Source organism: Melospiza georgiana, chromosome Z, assembly GCF_028018845.1.
Source record: "Melospiza georgiana isolate bMelGeo1 chromosome Z, bMelGeo1.pri, whole genome shotgun sequence".
Classification (NCBI taxonomy): Eukaryota; Metazoa; Chordata; class Aves; order Passeriformes; family Passerellidae; genus Melospiza; species Melospiza georgiana.
This window is the reverse complement of record NC_080465.1, coordinates 14,758,698-14,774,993: the sequence shown is the minus strand read 5'-3', so window position 1 is coordinate 14,774,993 and position 16,296 is coordinate 14,758,698. Positions and strand designations below refer to the sequence as shown.

At 44.9% G+C, this 16,296-nt stretch overlaps 1 protein-coding gene across 2 annotated transcripts in view; it reads left to right on the top strand.

Moving 5' to 3' along the window:
* The first annotated feature begins 5,100 nt into the window (after window positions 1-5,100).
* The window catches only part of LPAR1 (lysophosphatidic acid receptor 1), a 67,217-nt gene continuing 56,021 nt past the window's right edge, over window positions 5,101-16,296 (top strand). Inside the window, exon 1 of one of the 2 annotated variants that reach the window (XM_058044467.1) lies at window positions 5,101-5,156. The gene's annotated coding sequence lies outside the window, so the exon portion shown is untranslated. Of the gene's footprint in view, window positions 5,157-5,624; window positions 5,720-16,296 lie in introns of those variants that run through there. The other variant, XM_058044468.1, reaches the window with a different exon arrangement.

The window sequence follows — 16,296 nt, the reverse complement described above, 5'->3', positions numbered from 1 at the left end:
CACTTGGCATTATTTACTTTTTCAAATGATAGCTCCAGCAGCTTTTCAAAGCCCACAGAATCCCAGAATGGGTAAGATTGGAAAGAACCACAGCAGGTCATGTGGTGCAACCTCTCTGCTCAAGGAGGCTCATCCCAGAGCACATAGCATGGGATTGTGTCAAGACACTTCTTGAATATCTCCAGTGAGGGAGAGTCCACAACCTCTCTGAGCAGCTTGTTCCAGTTCTCAGTCGCCTACAGAGTAAAGAAATTCTTCTTCATATTCAGGTGGAAATTCCTGAGCAACAGTTACTGTACATTGCCTCTTGTCCTAGTCCTTGGTACTACTGGCACCACCAAGAAGAGCCTGGCTCCCTCCTCTTGGCACTGTCCCTTCAGATATTTATAGATGTTGAAGAGGTCCCCTCTCAGTTGTCAGTCCTTGAGGCTGAACAGGCCCAGCTCCCTCATCATTTCCATGTACAAGAGATGTTCCAGCCCCTTTGCTGTCCTCTGCTGGACTCATTCCAGGAGCTCCATGTAAGACCTGGCATTTAACCAGACCAAACCGGTGTGCAAAGTTATATAGTACTTTGTACAGAGGCATGGCACTCAATTTATTGGTGTAAAAATATCATCCAGTTCAAAATGAAAGGGCACAGACAGGATAAATTATGGATTTTAGATGCTGTCTATTGACTAAGGATCACTGTTGGAGCAGGATTTTATATTCATTGGACCTTGCAGTTATAGCCAAAAGGACAGGCGCTGGAGCAATGGACCCAACAACTGCTGCTGCACTTGCTGAAGGTAAAGCTTTCCTTGTTTTCCCCATGTCTCATTTCCCCCTTATTAGAAGAGGGATTTCAGCCATTTTGTGCTTGATGAAAAGACAAATCAGAACATTCATTATCTGGTCATCCCTTAACACCCTACAAACAAAGGTTTTTCAACAGCCTGGAAACAGAAGGCTGAATGAGTAGCAGTGTTCGGGCAGCATAAATGCCGAGCTCCTCTGAAACAGCAGTGGTGACCCAGCCCCAGGCTCCAACACAGGTGCTCCATAGAGCTGGAGGAGACGTGGAAGCGTTCAGTGCTGCAGCCATCCCATGGGAGATGCCTGCCCAGCCTCCCCCAGCTTCCCTCCCTGGAGCCTGCAGCCATCCCTCAGCCTGTGCTCACCACAAAGCGAGAGCTCTTCCTCAGTGTCTCGCCTCCCTCACCACAGTGGAACCACAACCAAAGCTTCCTGGCCTCCCCTCCAGGAGCCTCCTGGCACCCCTGTGCACGCCCCAGACAAACCCCATGTGCTTCACACAGCCATCAGCTCTCCTTGATGCATCTCATGGCACATAAGACTCCTGACAGTAACACAGAGGGTTATGGTTCTTTATGAGTTGTTACTGGATCAGTCACTAATGCACTGAACTCCTTTGCATCTCTGGCCATAACTACCCGAAGCATCTTGCAAACCCTAGTCCAGTCATCTAAAGGCAACCACCTCCTCTGCTTTTGTGGCTATATTCCTAATCCTCAACATGCTCAGGCACCTATGGGCATCCATTTTTCCTTCAATCCCGCCCTTGCAATCCTGCTGTTAGGGGCTGCATGAGCAGAAAGCCATGAAGAGCCAAAGCTTGGCTTCCAGGAGCACTATGGTCACATTCACTTTTCAGCAATCTGCTACTCTTCAGAAGGATTAGGATATCCTCAGGTCCAGACAACAGGAGGCTGAACTGGGGAGAGACAGAGTTTCCATGGAAAAAGCTGCTCTTTTGCCTTGAGACTGAGGTTTTAGAGGAGTTTGTGGCTCACAGAATGTCATGCACTGCTGTTGCATCATAGCAGGAGCTCCGAGGAGACTGAACCAAGGCAGAAGCACTGCCACAGAACAAAGATGACATAGCTTTATGGATAGGAATGCTTTCTTTCTGCGAGACTTCTGATGTATCTGATGTTTCTCTGGAAAACAGCATGTTTTCTAACTGTAGGTAATGTCATTTGCTCAGTTTTCTAGCTGTAGGTAATGTTATTTCCTCTGCATCCTGTTCTGAACAGAGACCCCCAGCATGTGAGCATTGGGCTTCAGAGAGTATGTACATAACAAATGAGCAAAAAGTCAAACTCCAGAGAGTGCTTTATTCTTTGTGAATTGTTGGAGCTGTTCTTTGTAATGTACACATGCTTTAGCAGTCTGGGACTCCCACAAATGGTGGGATTCTAAGAAACAAAAGCTGATCAATAAAAAGTGACTATACTGTTCAATTCTCTAGTTATTCCTATCTCAGATAAAGCTGAAGCGTGCCATTTTTTTCCACAGGAATTAGTAGTGATGTCATCAAATATTTCGTTCAAAGCACTGAAAATTGCACTGAAAATTTCCAATCCAAAATGAAATTATCCACTGCTACCCACACCAGAGTACGCAGCATAGAGAAGTGACAGAGTGAAGAGACATCTCAAGTGTAAATTCCTAGAATTTTTTTTAAATTAAAACCACCAGAGGTACTTTCCAAGCCCAGACCGAAGAGGAATTAGATGTTTAACTTTTCTGGGTTTGTATGACTAATCTTGCAGCCACTCAATTGAAACTTTATGAATGCTGAGAATGAAATATAAGTATATCAATATCTGCACATGTTAAGCATAGTTATGATTTGAATCAATTCACTAAATTAAGCACATGGAACTTACATGGTTTGTTCTCGAAACAGAAGTTTTTCCAGACTGAAGGATGTGAAAACTACTTCCCTATCTAATGCAATTCAGTACATCTGTGTGTGATTACATAAACACGTCTCAGACCACAGAGCAACGCAGCCAAGTCTCATAGCAGTTACATTCATTAAACGTCAGACCACGTGATCTTCCCTGGACCTTCAATATTCGCCTGTTTGTAAGATTTACTGAATATTCCCTATATCTTCTATTCAGACCAAGAGTGGCTGACTGAGAATTAATGGTATTATCCTTGAATAAACGACAAGTCAATGTTTCAGGGCTGAGCGAGCATGCCTGAAGTCACTAACAGAAAACAAACTAACTGAAAAAACATTGCTCCTTTAACTACATCAGTTCACTGGAACTGAACTCAAAAATAGTTTTCTATAAAATGTTTGCAATCGTTTTACCTTCATGAAATTCCATCTCATGCTCATTTTCCCATGAGCTGAGGATGCTATTCTCTGCTATTTTCTTTCAGGGGTCAGTAGCTAGAGTTGCTGCAGAGGACATCCTAACCAGCACTTTTTGAGTAACCACAGGGATCCTAGGCAGTGGTGATTTCCAGTGTGCAGATGTAGTAGCTCTTTAGCTCTTAGCAGCAAGTACTGTCCTACTGAAAAACACTCCTGCATGCCTGAGGTTGTAAGTCCCACCCACAGAGATGTAAATCTTGTCAGATCACCCTTTGCTTGAAGCTTTGATTGCTTTCAAGTTAATCTTAGCTCTTATAGTGGTATCTGGGCAACTGGCTGAGGACAGGACAGATTCTGTAGACATGTACAGCCAGTTTGTGTCCCAAAAAGATGAGTAAATCTGGTTTATAATGAAGCTACAGCAGATACACTGCCACAAGACTGGAATAATTAATTCTGCATTCTGAAGACCAGCTTTCTAATCAGTGACTCATGTATGTCATCCCTTTTCTGCCATCAGGAGACGACACATGCAGTTTAAGCACGTTGTTTCATGACTGGAGTTGTCTAGCCTGGATGTGGCCTGTGCATAGGTGAGAAAACTACTGAGATCTGTCACCATAATTGGTGTATAGAGGCTAAACCATCTATTAGAGCTTGTAATAGAACATGCTTTTTGGTCACCTCTTGCAAACACTTGGTAGCTTGCTTTGAACAGGTGGAAGAGGAAATCTAGCACTTTCCAAAGTTAATAGCCTGCAGAGTACTTAACAAAACTTTTCAGCATGTTCAAGTCTGGTTTCAGAGCAAAGTTACAATGCTGAGTACAAAAACAAGCTCTGTGCGGTGACAACTTCCTAAAGAGAAAGCATCTCACCAGCCATGACAGCAAGAGACCTGCTCTCACTGGTGCCAAAACCTTTGTTCATAACCATACCTGTGGTGCAGCAGATATTGCCAGTAGCAATAGCAGATAGTGTCATCACTTTGTGGATGCCACACAAGCAAACATCAGAGAATTGTCGCTGCTGCTTTCTGGTTCCTTAAGAAATACGAGCGCTTTTAGTGGTCTTGGTGCTCCATGTCTTGGCTTTTGTGCTGCTGGAGGCACTGACGGCTTGCATAGCTGTAGGTAACCTCCTAGAAATCTCACTACAGGGGTTAGAAATGCTCAGCCATTTCAGCTACTGAACTCCAAGTGTTGTGCAACATATGCCTTTTCACTCGATGCAAGTACATGCAAAAGTGGCCTCTAGAATGAATAAATCCAATGAAATCTGGCTATTGCACACTAAAAACTTATGGAGGGCAGGAGGTGAGGAAGAAGAAGCAATTTGAACCTGGTTTTGTATAATAAAATAGTTCTAATCTGGAAAAGTATCTGTTGTGCAACCCTGTCCCTTTCCAAGGACGAGTGCTCGGTGAACCTGTAAATTGACTGTTCCTGTGACTGGGGCTCCCAAACGCCTCTTGCCCACATCGGCAGGAGACGCGAAAGTTTCACAGGATGAGAACTGTGGCTGTTCCAGAAACACCTGCATTCCACCGCCCGTGCCCGAGGCAGCCTCCGCGGCCGGCCGGGCTCTGGCACGGGGCGAGTGCGCGGGCCGGGCACGCGTGGGGTCCGCGGGCCGGGCCGGGCCGGGCCGGGCCGAGCGGGGCGGGGCGGGGCGGGCACACCTGGGCCCCGCCCGCGGAGGCGCGCAGGCGGAGCGGGGGCGGAGGGAGCCCAGCTCGTCCCGTCCCGTCCCGTCCCGTCCCCTCCCCTCTCCTCCCCGTCCTCTCCCCTCCCCGTCCTGTCCCGTCCCGTCCCTCTCCGCTCTGCTCTGTCCCGTCCTTCTCCGCTCCGCTCTCCTCTGCTCTGTCCCGTCCCTCCCCGTCCCTCTCCGCTCTCCTCTGCTCTGTCCCGTCCCTCCCCGTCCCACCCCTCATTCCTCCCTCCTTCTCTCCCCTCCTCCCTGCCTGCCTGCCTCCCTCTGTGCGCGCCGGCGGCGGCGGCGCCGCGCTCCCTCCAGCCGCGCCCGCGCAGCCCCCGCAGGTAAGCGCAGCCAGCGCAGCGCGGCGGGCCCGGGGCGGAGCGGGGCGGGGGTCCCGCCGTTCTCGCCCGCGGAAAGGCGCCCCTTGCCATTCCCCCAGCGCTCCGTGCCCACGGCGCTCCTCGCCTGCTCCCTTTGGCTGTTTCGCTCGTGTTTCCGAACCCGCTCCCGTCCCGCGGCGCGGCTGTCGCGCTGCTCTGCGGCGAAGGGCTCCTCCGGGATGGGCTCCAGTGAGTTCGAGGCGTCGGGTCAGGCTGCTGTTCCTGCTGGGCTGACGTCTCCGGGGCTGGCGTGGAATAAGTGATGGGCACTTGTTTGATTAAGGAGCACTAACAGGACTCACTTAGGGGCTGCCCTCATATTTTTCTTTTTTCCTTTTTTTTTCCTTTCGTCACCCCTTCCACCCCGAAATCTCTTTGGATTTATTTGTACCAAACTAAGGCAGTGGAAAAAGTCCTAGATAAAAAATGGTTGCCACCTCTCTCTCCTGACTTCAGTCCTTCGGACGAAGAGCCTGCTCAAGTCCGATGGGAGCAGTGTCGGTGTATCCATGATGTTTACAAAGGTAAAGGACGGGAGAAGATGAATGACAAGCACAAGGGTGTGATTTATTAGATAAAGACAGGGAGCGGGGGGGAGCAGGAGGGAAGCCGGAGGACAAAAGCCGTTAGCAAACTGAAGTGAGAAGACAGAGGTGGAACCAGAGGGACCAAGTTTTTTCCTCTCACTTCTTTTCCTATGTTCTTTTAAAATAGCTCCACAGTGGGAACGATACCAAAAAACTACTTCCTATGGAAATATGTGCAAAGTTTTCATTATCACAGAAACGTTGGAATGTCTAAATTTCATTTTCTCGGTGATATCTCTGTGAAACAAACTCACACCTTCACAGATTCAGTTGTCTGTGAATGTTAGAAGCTGCCTAAATCCCCCCTTTCTTCTTTTTTTCCCCCCCATCCTTATTTGCTCCAGGTTTGGGTTGGTTTTCTGTGCGTATTTTTCTTAATTGTTGTTGTTTGCTGTTTAGTTGGCTTTTTGTTTGCTTGGGGTTTTTTTGAAGTTTCAAGGCAAAATAACTTGGGGAGACCCTGTAGGCAACTTGTTTTCTCGAAGTGTGGGGGAATTGTTTTAGCAATACTTAGAAAAATTGTTTTAGCAGCAACGTTTTCGCTGCTAAGAACTGCTGCAACTCTTATCTTTTCAAAGAAAGTTTTTGCATGCTAGTTCAGGTTTGCAGCGTTGTACCATTTGGTCTAAAATGAATCACTTTCAGGTCTGGGAGTCATGTTTCAATTTGGCGGCCGGGGCTGAGTGCCGTGCAGCCTGTTACTCTTGTGTGAGGATGGACTATACGGCAGCACTAAAATAATATTTCTGGCAATTTCAGCAGTGGACTGAAGCAATAATGTGTGTGCACAGGCGTAAGTGAAGCTCTGCCCTGCAGCTTGCTATTACTGGCTATAGGCGTGCCGCGTGTTTTTCCTTAACTGATATGGGCTCGGACTTAGAAAGCAACTTGATAGGCCTGTGTTTTACTGTTGTTTTTATTAAATATTAACCACACAAAATTAAATGCTGTTCTGCTCCAGAGTAGCTTGACGCTGTCTCATCCTGTGCAGTTGTTCATGAAAGGTGATTGTTTTCCTTTTTCTACGGCAAATAACTAAGGAAATGTTACTTAGGAATACTGGGAAGCGCTGCTGCATGATCAGTGTGGTGCTGTCTCTATCACTCCTTATTACAGATTGCAGTAGTTAGACCCTTGGCTGCTATAAACCTTGTTCTGAGAACTTAGCAGTAGCGGTGCTGGTTGAAGAGGGGAAAACATTGGCTGGTGTCTGCTTTCTCTTCCTTTGCTCTTCAAAACAAATATTGAGGGTCAAAAGGTTAAACAGCTTTTGAGACGAACCACATGGAAAATGCAAAATTAAAGTAATGCTACACTGCGTACCCAGCTTTAATATGTGAACTCCACGTGTGAGTAACAGACAGTCTTATCACTGTGAGCAAAAATACTTTATGGTCATGTGGTTTTCATCAGTAGCTCTGGAAGATTGTAGCTAAAATATAATTCCTTCTCTGCTTAAAAATGGGAAAAATAAAAATCTGACTTTAACTTAGTCTTATAGTGTTACACAGTTAAACTATTTGGGGAATCCAGGAGAGGCTGATGAAGAAAGTGTTTTGCTCTGCTTTGTACTTGCATGAGATTCACTTTGATATCACTGTGATGAGCTCTTTATAACACATTAATGAATGGTTTGCTGTTTCGCAGTGGCTTGTCCATACTGAGCTTGCTCTGTCTCATATTCAGAGGTTTAAATTAAAAGGCAAGTAATTCTTCTGAGTACTTTACTTTATCCCTTTGGGAGACCACCAAAGGAATATTCCCTTTGAATACCCAGCACTTTGAGCACTCTCAGAGGTGAGCTGCCTTCTCCAGATGTCAGAAGAGCTGGCTTTGAGCACCTCTAGGTGGTGACCTGCCAGCACTTACTGAGCACTGTTGCTGTGTATCTGGCTTTTTGTATCATTTGGATGCAGAGAAAATAGAATGCAGCTCTTTTGCCATCAGGGCTGAGTGGGGAACCCTTCACAGGCCATGACTTACGGTCTTGGTAATGCTCAAGGATATGTGGAAGAATTTGAGAGTGGTAACCAGTACTGTGTGGCAGTTGTCCTTTTCATTGCTATTTCCCTCACAAAACTAGAATTTGCTACACAAGGGCAATTTCCTCCCTTTCAGAAAGAAAAGTGCATGCAATTTAAGGGATGCTTAAATTCAGCTTAAATCCATCTAAATGGGATATTTGACGAGCTCCTGCTACACATAATTCCAAGGGAAAGATGCATACAACTGTTTTACTGAAAGAGGAATAGAGCAATCAATATTTGATCCTTCCAGCATCTTTAGTTACTGGATTAGTTCTTTTTATGTTGTGCATTTCACTACTTCATCTTTCACAATGGGCTGTATTATTTTTTCTATCCGTTTAGTAGGGTGAAAAGAAAACCAACTTTTGAGAAAATAAAGTATGTCTTTTCTTTTTCCGTCTTCCCATGTCCTTTTCTTTAAGATTACTTTCAGTTTAGGTATGGTCCTCATTTGTTGCCTTAGGAGTTTTGATAATTTGAAGGGAGAACACTGCCCTCCAGAAATGTTTGATCATGAGGGACTTGAGGCAGTAGTGGCTTCAGCTGGCAGGGGTTGTGTAGCATCTGATGTGTTTTTGACTTTTCCAGATGTCACAAGACGGTACCGTAGAGATGTGGCACTGCTGAGGAGTGCTACATGAGGGCTAAACTTACACACTTCATGTTTTCTCCCATGTGCTTTTCTTCATAGCTAAAGCAGAAGCTTAAGGTTTCATCCATGGCCCATAAATGTCAATGGCAAAATCTGTATTGGCGCTGAATTACTTTGGATCTGGTGCAAGGCTGATGGGTTGCTTTGACAGAAATATAAAAGTATTCCCAGGGCAGAAGAAGGTTCTGTCAAGGAAGTGAGAGCTTGTGTTCTACTTACATGTCAGGGAACTTGAATTTTGGTTTTCTCCATTTATATTTCAAGCTTAGTTTTTTTAACATGTAGAAGCATTGCCTGGACATTCTTGCACTTTCATGGATGTATTAATATATGTGATGGTGAACATCTGAATGTCTGGTACCTTGGTTTGATTTTTGTCGAAAGTAGGGGAGAATTCTGAGAAGGGCCTGTCTTTGTGTAGCCAGACCTCTCCTTCTCACCTCCCCTGGTGTTTCTTGACTGCCTGACAGGCTTTCTGTACTCTCAAGCTGATTAACAGCACACCTGGCTTGCAAAATCTTGGTAATTGCTTGGATGAAGGTTGCATTCTAGGGTCCATTTTCATTTTTAAATGACTGGTGTCTCTAATTGTTGAAATACTGTTTGTATTTGTACAACATTGAGCAACCAGAAAAGAAAAGACCCTATGTGCTGGTGCTGGTTTGGGTAGTATATGTGTGTCCCCATCTCACATGGCAACTCTGTGACCATGGCATATCTCTTATAAGCTCTTGACAAACAGCTTTGAGGCGGTTAAGGCATTGTATTTCTCCTCAGAGGAACAATAGCCTAGCTTGAATTAGTGCAAAGTGTCCAGAATTTCCGGATAGGCACAGCCTGGAATGGTTTGTGGATCATGTTTTTTTTTTTCAGTCCTGTCCTGATTTCCTACTGGATCTGGGTCCTTCTTGACCCAGGTACTGTAGGCAGTTAGGTTAGTGCACTTAAAGAGGAGAGCACTGGTGCCTTTTCCGCAGAAGTAAAGATATATTTCTTCTGAAAAAGAAAGTGAATCTTCTCCCTTTGCTTGTGGCAGGCCAAAGCAGCCACAGACTTGCAGGGCTGCTGTGGTTCAAGGAGTCTGGGTAAGGCATGCCTGCCCCTGCCAGCAGCACAGCCGGAGAGGGGGAACCACATCCCTCCTCCTCAGGCCACTCCCAGGATAAATAGCCTGGACAGGGTTCTGGCCTGGGGTGTGTGCAGAGTGTTTTGCTTTCCAAGTGCCTTGAAGATTTGTGCTCTTTGATGGATAATGGCCTGGCTGCTGGGGAAACAGGAGCAAAGGGGTGTGCCTTACTGTCTCCCACTCATGCACTGCAATGTGGTCTGCTGCTGAAATGATGGCAGGCAGTGTGGATCAGTGGCACAAGAAGTTGCAGAAGTGGGGAGACTGGATCTCTTTTAGAAGGAAAAGTATTTTGGGAGTGCAGATACTGTAATGCAGATAACTATATGTAGGTTTTTGTGCCAACTGAATTACCTTTATTTTAGACTTACTTAACTTGAGAGGAATTGGAACTGCCTTTTTTTTTTTTTTTTGGCTTCCATGTGATATACTCTAGATAAAATTCAGAGGTCCTCTTATTTTCTTTTTAAAATTAAAAATACAAAGGTGATAAATATGAGAGACCAGTAGTATCTTTGTGGTTTTGCTTCTTAGTGTGACTAAGAGGAAAACACCTCCTGAAGTGGGTTTTTGAAACTGCTGAAAAAAATGTCTGTGAGTTTGATAGTCACGTATGATAATGCTCAGTTCAGTGTGAGCCTCATGTTGCCATATTACAGATCATTCTGGCTTTTCTGTAGGAATTTACATGCCACAGTGACCTTTGGAGTAGGATGGATTTAACAGGCACTAAATGCAATACATCCATTTCTTTGCAGCTAGAAAATGTATTGCATATTGCAGTGCTTGCAGGAGCAAGCCTGAAAGCATTGGATTGACATCAAAGGCAAGATCTTTCTGTACAGAATGCTGGAGATTGTGAGAGGGGTAAAAATCTGGCAAAGGAAATGCATACTGTTTTTCATTGCAAGCCCCTTTCCCTCCCTCCTCCCCATCTTTTTAGGGTGTGTGTGGCAGATATGAAATGGTGCTGGTACATTATTTATGGGAGCAGAAGTTTTCCTTAGAAATATTTTTGCCATTTGAGGAGGATTGTTTTCACCCTCCTCACCCAAAATATAGCTAAAGTAGCATCCATGTTTTATTAAGAAGAAGTTGGCTACAGCAATGAATGTTGGATGAGTATTGAATGTTTACAGCATAGAGAAATTTGTATCTTCTTTGATTAAGTGGGTGTTTTTTTAATAGCAGCGAGCTGAACGTGAGCTCTAGCAAAGACTTGCTGGAATCCAAGCAGAGAAGAGAGATGCTGTACAGGTCACACCTGTTTTTAAGGTGGTTATACTTCAGGTTGGTGTTTGTAGGAAAAGAGAAAGGCTGATAAACTCTCAAGCTTTCATAGCTACACAGCTTTTGAGTGTGCCAAGTGTTGTTTTGTCTACTGTGAAGGGGTTTTGATAAAGAGACTGTAGCTCCTGGATTTCATTAAGTGTTTAGTCTTTGATAGTGCAGTCTGTTTCTGACCTGCTGTGGTTGTCGGATCTGCCAAACAATGCCCTGAAGCCTTCAGCTGCTGCTGGTGACAGAGCAAGGGAGCTGGGGGGCATTGCAGGGCTGCAGTGTGAGAAGGACAGCGTGCCTCGCCCAGCCAGGATGTGGGTGTCAGGGTGGGTGTCACGCCGCACACAGCCAGGGTGCTTGCGCAAAAGAAAACTCAAGTTTGTTTGCTGCTCAATCCTGAATCAGCGTTGCTGGTGTCAGGTGAGGTGGAAGGGCTGAAGGAGGGGTGGAAGGCTCTGGGGGTGCCACCAGTGCAGCATTCACAGTCCCTTCAGCTCACAGCACAGAAGCCCAGGGGGTGCTGAGCACCCCTGCCTTCCTGCTGCTTTGGATCAAGGACAAGCAAATTGTCAGTGGCACCAGCTGCTGCCAGAGGGATGGCTGGTGGCAGGAGGCCTCGGGGAGGAGTGCAGGTCAGTACCTGAAGCCAATGGCAGTGGCAGGAAAAGGTCACCTTGCCCCTAGATGTTGCCTTGCACTGGGAGGGATTGTGGTGGTCATTATTGTGGGCAGGTTTTTTTTTGTTTGTGTGTCTATGTTTGGTGTTCACTGACTCTCTCGGTGGGATCTGTTTTCTTGTGGCTACTGTGTATTTTTTAACAATCTCTTACTGCAACAGTGGTGTCACTTCTGGAGCCTGGAGCTTTCAAGGTTTCGTGGTTGTGTTGCTATTTTCACAGTTACTTGTAACCAAATATGAAGTTGCAAAGGGTGGCAGTGTGTATGTGTGCCTGACTCCGGACACTTCCGATCTCTTTCATTGATACTCCAGCTAATGTGAGTCAATTGTGTGCTTTTGTGCATAATTGAGTTGTTGTTTCAATGTCTGTTGTGATTGATGTGTTTTCAGTGATTGTCTTAGGGACTGGATCAGTATTTCAGTGATTGTAGTGCCTAGATCATATTTTACAAGATATGCACAGTCCTCTTGTGAGTTGCAGTGGAAGGGGTTTCATGTGGTTGTGACGCTGTAATGTAGGATGTAAAGGGGAAGTTGGCTACCTTGCCTAAGGTTGTGCTTATAGGAGTAAACTTCATAGCATGTTTCTGTATTTGCATGCTAACTTTGAATATATAAAACTAATTATTGAAGTAAAAAGCACTTGGGAAATTGGGAGGGGAATGTTAGATACAGAAGCATAAATTCAGACTGATAATGATCAGCTTGTCAATCCCAAAGGAGGGTAAAGTGCAGCAAGGTCTGTATTACTACTCTGTTGCATGTCAGTGACTATTGCACTTGGAAGATGTCTTTGCAAATGTGTACACAGCCCTGCTAAAGTGTTGTATGTTGTACTGGCAAATTATTAGTACAAGAGAATAACCTGAACATTTCCTGCATCCATCTAGAATGTCCACAGGAATTTCTGTCTTGTCAGGATGAACCAGCCGACTAGTTAGAGCATGATGTCCTGCGTGCCTCAGTGACACTGGGATGTACTAGGAGTGGTGTTTGAGCATACGTTAACCATCCACATCAGCATTAGATTTGGTAGAGGAGCAAAGCCTGGGCTTTCAGTGAAGAATTCATTGGGATTTTCAGCTGTTTCTATCCACTTTTGTCTCCCTGTTTGTTGTTACATTCCTGTAGACACAAGTCCAATGCACCAATAGGTCATTGCCCCTTCATTCTTCTTGCCAAGGAAATGTAATTCCCAAATTGTTTTCCTGAGATACTGCAGCAGGACAAACAACTTCAGGGAAATGGATGTGTGGATAGGTACCCAGCATTCAAGGAGTATCATCTTGAATGTGACTTGTACTTGAAATGTCTATATTATAAATGTCTGTTGAGTTTGTTGGTCTTTCTGTCTTTCCTCTTCCCTTCTGTCCCACCCAAAGATGTGTCATATGTGGAGGCCAATTCTGTGGAAATGAGCCAGGTATCTTTGGGCTACCCTGGGCATGGTTTTTGCATAGGGCTTTGAGAGCTAACAACATTTCAGAATTGTTTTGCTTCTCCTAAATATTTTGATGGAACTGCTGAAAACTTTACCTCAGAGCAGTGTATTTCCCTGTACAGAAGCCTTGCAAACAAAAGAAGTCTTTTCTGAATTAGTATTTCCACCCCTAGTCTTTTAGCTTCATGTTTACAGTAGTTACAGTGTCCTATTTCATAAGTCCATGCTAGTGGGACTGGAAACTGACTGAGACTTCAGGGTATTACTATAATCAGAACAATCCTGGTATTAATGAATGGACTAAAAATGGGTCTTTAGAATTATTCAATTTTGCAAACAGTTGATAGGAATAGCATAGGTTAATGCCTGCTTCTCCAAGAAGTACAGTGTGTTTCTGTTTCCTGCCTTGGATTGCTTAAGTTTCACATGCAAAAGCATCCTAGGAGGTTCAGCCTAGAGGAAAAAAATTCAGTGGGAGATGTGCGAGCTGATGACAATCTGATGACAGGAGGGAATTATAAGATTTTAGAAAACGTAAATGCCTTAAAAATAATATGCCTGAGCAAAGGTTTATGCCACGGTCGTGCATATTTCCATCCCCAGCATCTCTTCCACAAAGTTTCTTGCCATCAGTTGCACAGATTTTTATGACCAAGTTCTGAGACTTGCTTACAGCTTTTTCAGTTCTTCATTCTAAATTGTTCCTAATATGCTATGAATATTAGGAAGGGATCTCTGTGGGGATCTTTGGTGTAATTTTTGTGTGAAAACAGTTACTTTTTCCCTCAGAAGAGTGGCACAAAAGTGCAGGAAGAGCTTTGGCAAAGAAGCCACACTGTGCTCCTTTGTGCTCCACGTGAGAAAGGGGGTGGGGGGGAAATACTGAGTTTTCTTGGAGCTCCTAAGATGAGTTAACATTTCTTGGTAGGAAACCCGAACGTGCGCTCGCCGTGCATCTGCCTCTTGCGATTGCACCAGTAGTCGTTCTGTGCTCTGTGTACTCCTCTGACTGTTCCTCCTGTGGTTTGATTAGCTTTCTTCCCAAGACCCTGCAAGTGTCATCTCCTGCTTGGATAAGCTGTGTCTCCACTAGAGGGGAGTGCCAGTATTGCTGCAGTGGGAAATTTTGAGGATTTGGTAAGTTAGGGTGCTTTATTCTTCCTTCTCACCTGGCAGTGTTGCCCGTTGGGTTAAGTGGAGTATTCTTGGAAGAAGGCTGCTGCAAGACTGAAGGCAGCAGCTGACCAAGTAGTAGGTGTTGGGTTACTCCAAAACACTGTACTGCCAGCATGCCATAGTGCTTTTTGGTATAGAATTATAGCAGGATTTGGGTTGGAAGGGACCTTAAGGGTCAGGTAGGTCCCAGGCCCCTGCCACAGATAGGAACACTTTCCACGAGACCAGGTTGCTCAAAGAGCTGTGCAGCATAACCTTGAACAGTTCCAGGGATTGAGGTATCCACAGCTTCTATGGGCAGCCTGTTCCCGTGTCTCATTACTCTCAAACGAAATAATTTATTCCTAATATTAATTTTTACATATCCTCTTTCTTGGACAATTATCCCCTGTCCTATCACTACATACCCTTGCCTTTTTCCAGCTTTTTTTATGAGCCCTCTTTAGGTACTGGAAGGTGCTATAAGAACCTTGACTTCTCCAGGCTGAACAACCCCAGTCTCTCAGCATGTCTTCATAGGAGAGGTGCTTCAGCCTTCTCATAATTTCTATGGCCCTCTCTGAACTTGCTCTTTCTTCTGCCCAGAGATCCAGAGCTGGATGCAGCACTCCAGGCGGGATCTCCTGAGAGGGGAGTATGAGGCTGGCTGACCAAAGAGAGGCCACTCAGTAGTGGGAGGCTGAAAATCAGACCCAGCATGACTAAGTGTGTCAGGGATGAGAGTAGCTGTGCATGGGCCTCAGGCTTTGGTGTCATGGACACAGCTGGTGTGTGCAATTGTGGCATGCCTAAAAAGTCTGGTTTGTGGGTGGGTTTCAGTATGTTCTCCTTTTGTGGCCTGGATCCCTTGAACTTCTTAGTTTATTTGTGTGGTCACAAAAAAAGTCTTAGTGGTTCCCAAGTAATGCTTTATGGCTTATGCTTTTGTTACAAAACTGTCTGAAGGAGGCTTTGAAGTGTGTGTGTTCAAAGTTTGTACCCATGCTAATGTGGACCAAGATCCAAGGGAAGAGCTGGAGGCAAACTACTAGTTAGTTCTTAGTTTCTTTTTTCATTAAGAATAATCCATAGATATTCAGTTGTGCTTTTGTCCAATAGGACTGGGGTTTTTGCCTTTCTTACTCTTTAACAGAGCTGCAAAATGAGTTTATCTAAAAAGTGGTGAGACGGACTAGGTAGTGCTCGGGCACTAACCTTTCGGTCATCATATGTGTCAGAAGATAGGATTTTTTGGGTTTTTTCTGTTTTTACAACAACTCCATTCTGCCTCCTGGCTTTCTGTTTTCACTTGAATTCATGGCATCTCCCAAATACTCTGATTGAATATTTGTTGTTTGTGTTGGGCATTGTATATACTGAGGACTTAGAGAAGCAGAATAATCACTCAAGTATGGTGTGAATTTACAACAGCCTACTTAATTCATGTGACCTCTTGCAAGCACTAAGAGCCTGTCTGCTAAACAAAACTCAGAGCTAATCCAAGTCAATTCTTAAAGTGAATTAGTCAAGCTGTGAGCTAATCCTCTGTATTTACCTGCTTGTTCAGATAGCCAGAAGCCTAAGTTGCTTTAAACTTCACTTGATAATTGAAAGGGGAAGGGTCAGAGGAAAGGTGATGAAGTCTTGGTGTTTTCTTCATATCTCTCCCTTCAGGGCATATTTCAGTTGTGCTTTACATTTATAAATCTTGTATTCATGGAATCATCAGCGTAAGCTACCCAAGGCTAAAACCCAGTACTCTGCTGCAGTTCTCTACTAAGCATCCCTGACAGAGCCTGCTGCTGCTCCCAGGGTATTTTGTGAAGTCTGTTACTTCTTGATCATCCATAAAAACTATTCCACAAAAAGTCCAACCAGTTGAGTTGGTGTACTGTAAGCAGCAGGGACCATGATGCAGACTGTGGGGACTAGGAAGCCCTGTCGACCTCTGCCAAGAAATTAGTAACCAGTCCCAATTTTACAGCAGGGATTCACAAATCCTGGGTGTATTGTTCTGAGCACACCAGATATTTGCATAATGGACAAGAAGTAATTCCCTTTCATTTGTCAAAAGCAGGATTTTTGTTGTCTTGAGCTACTGGGTTTGCTCCCCCTCCATTTTGACAAGATCAAAGGTAAGATCTTATTTCTGG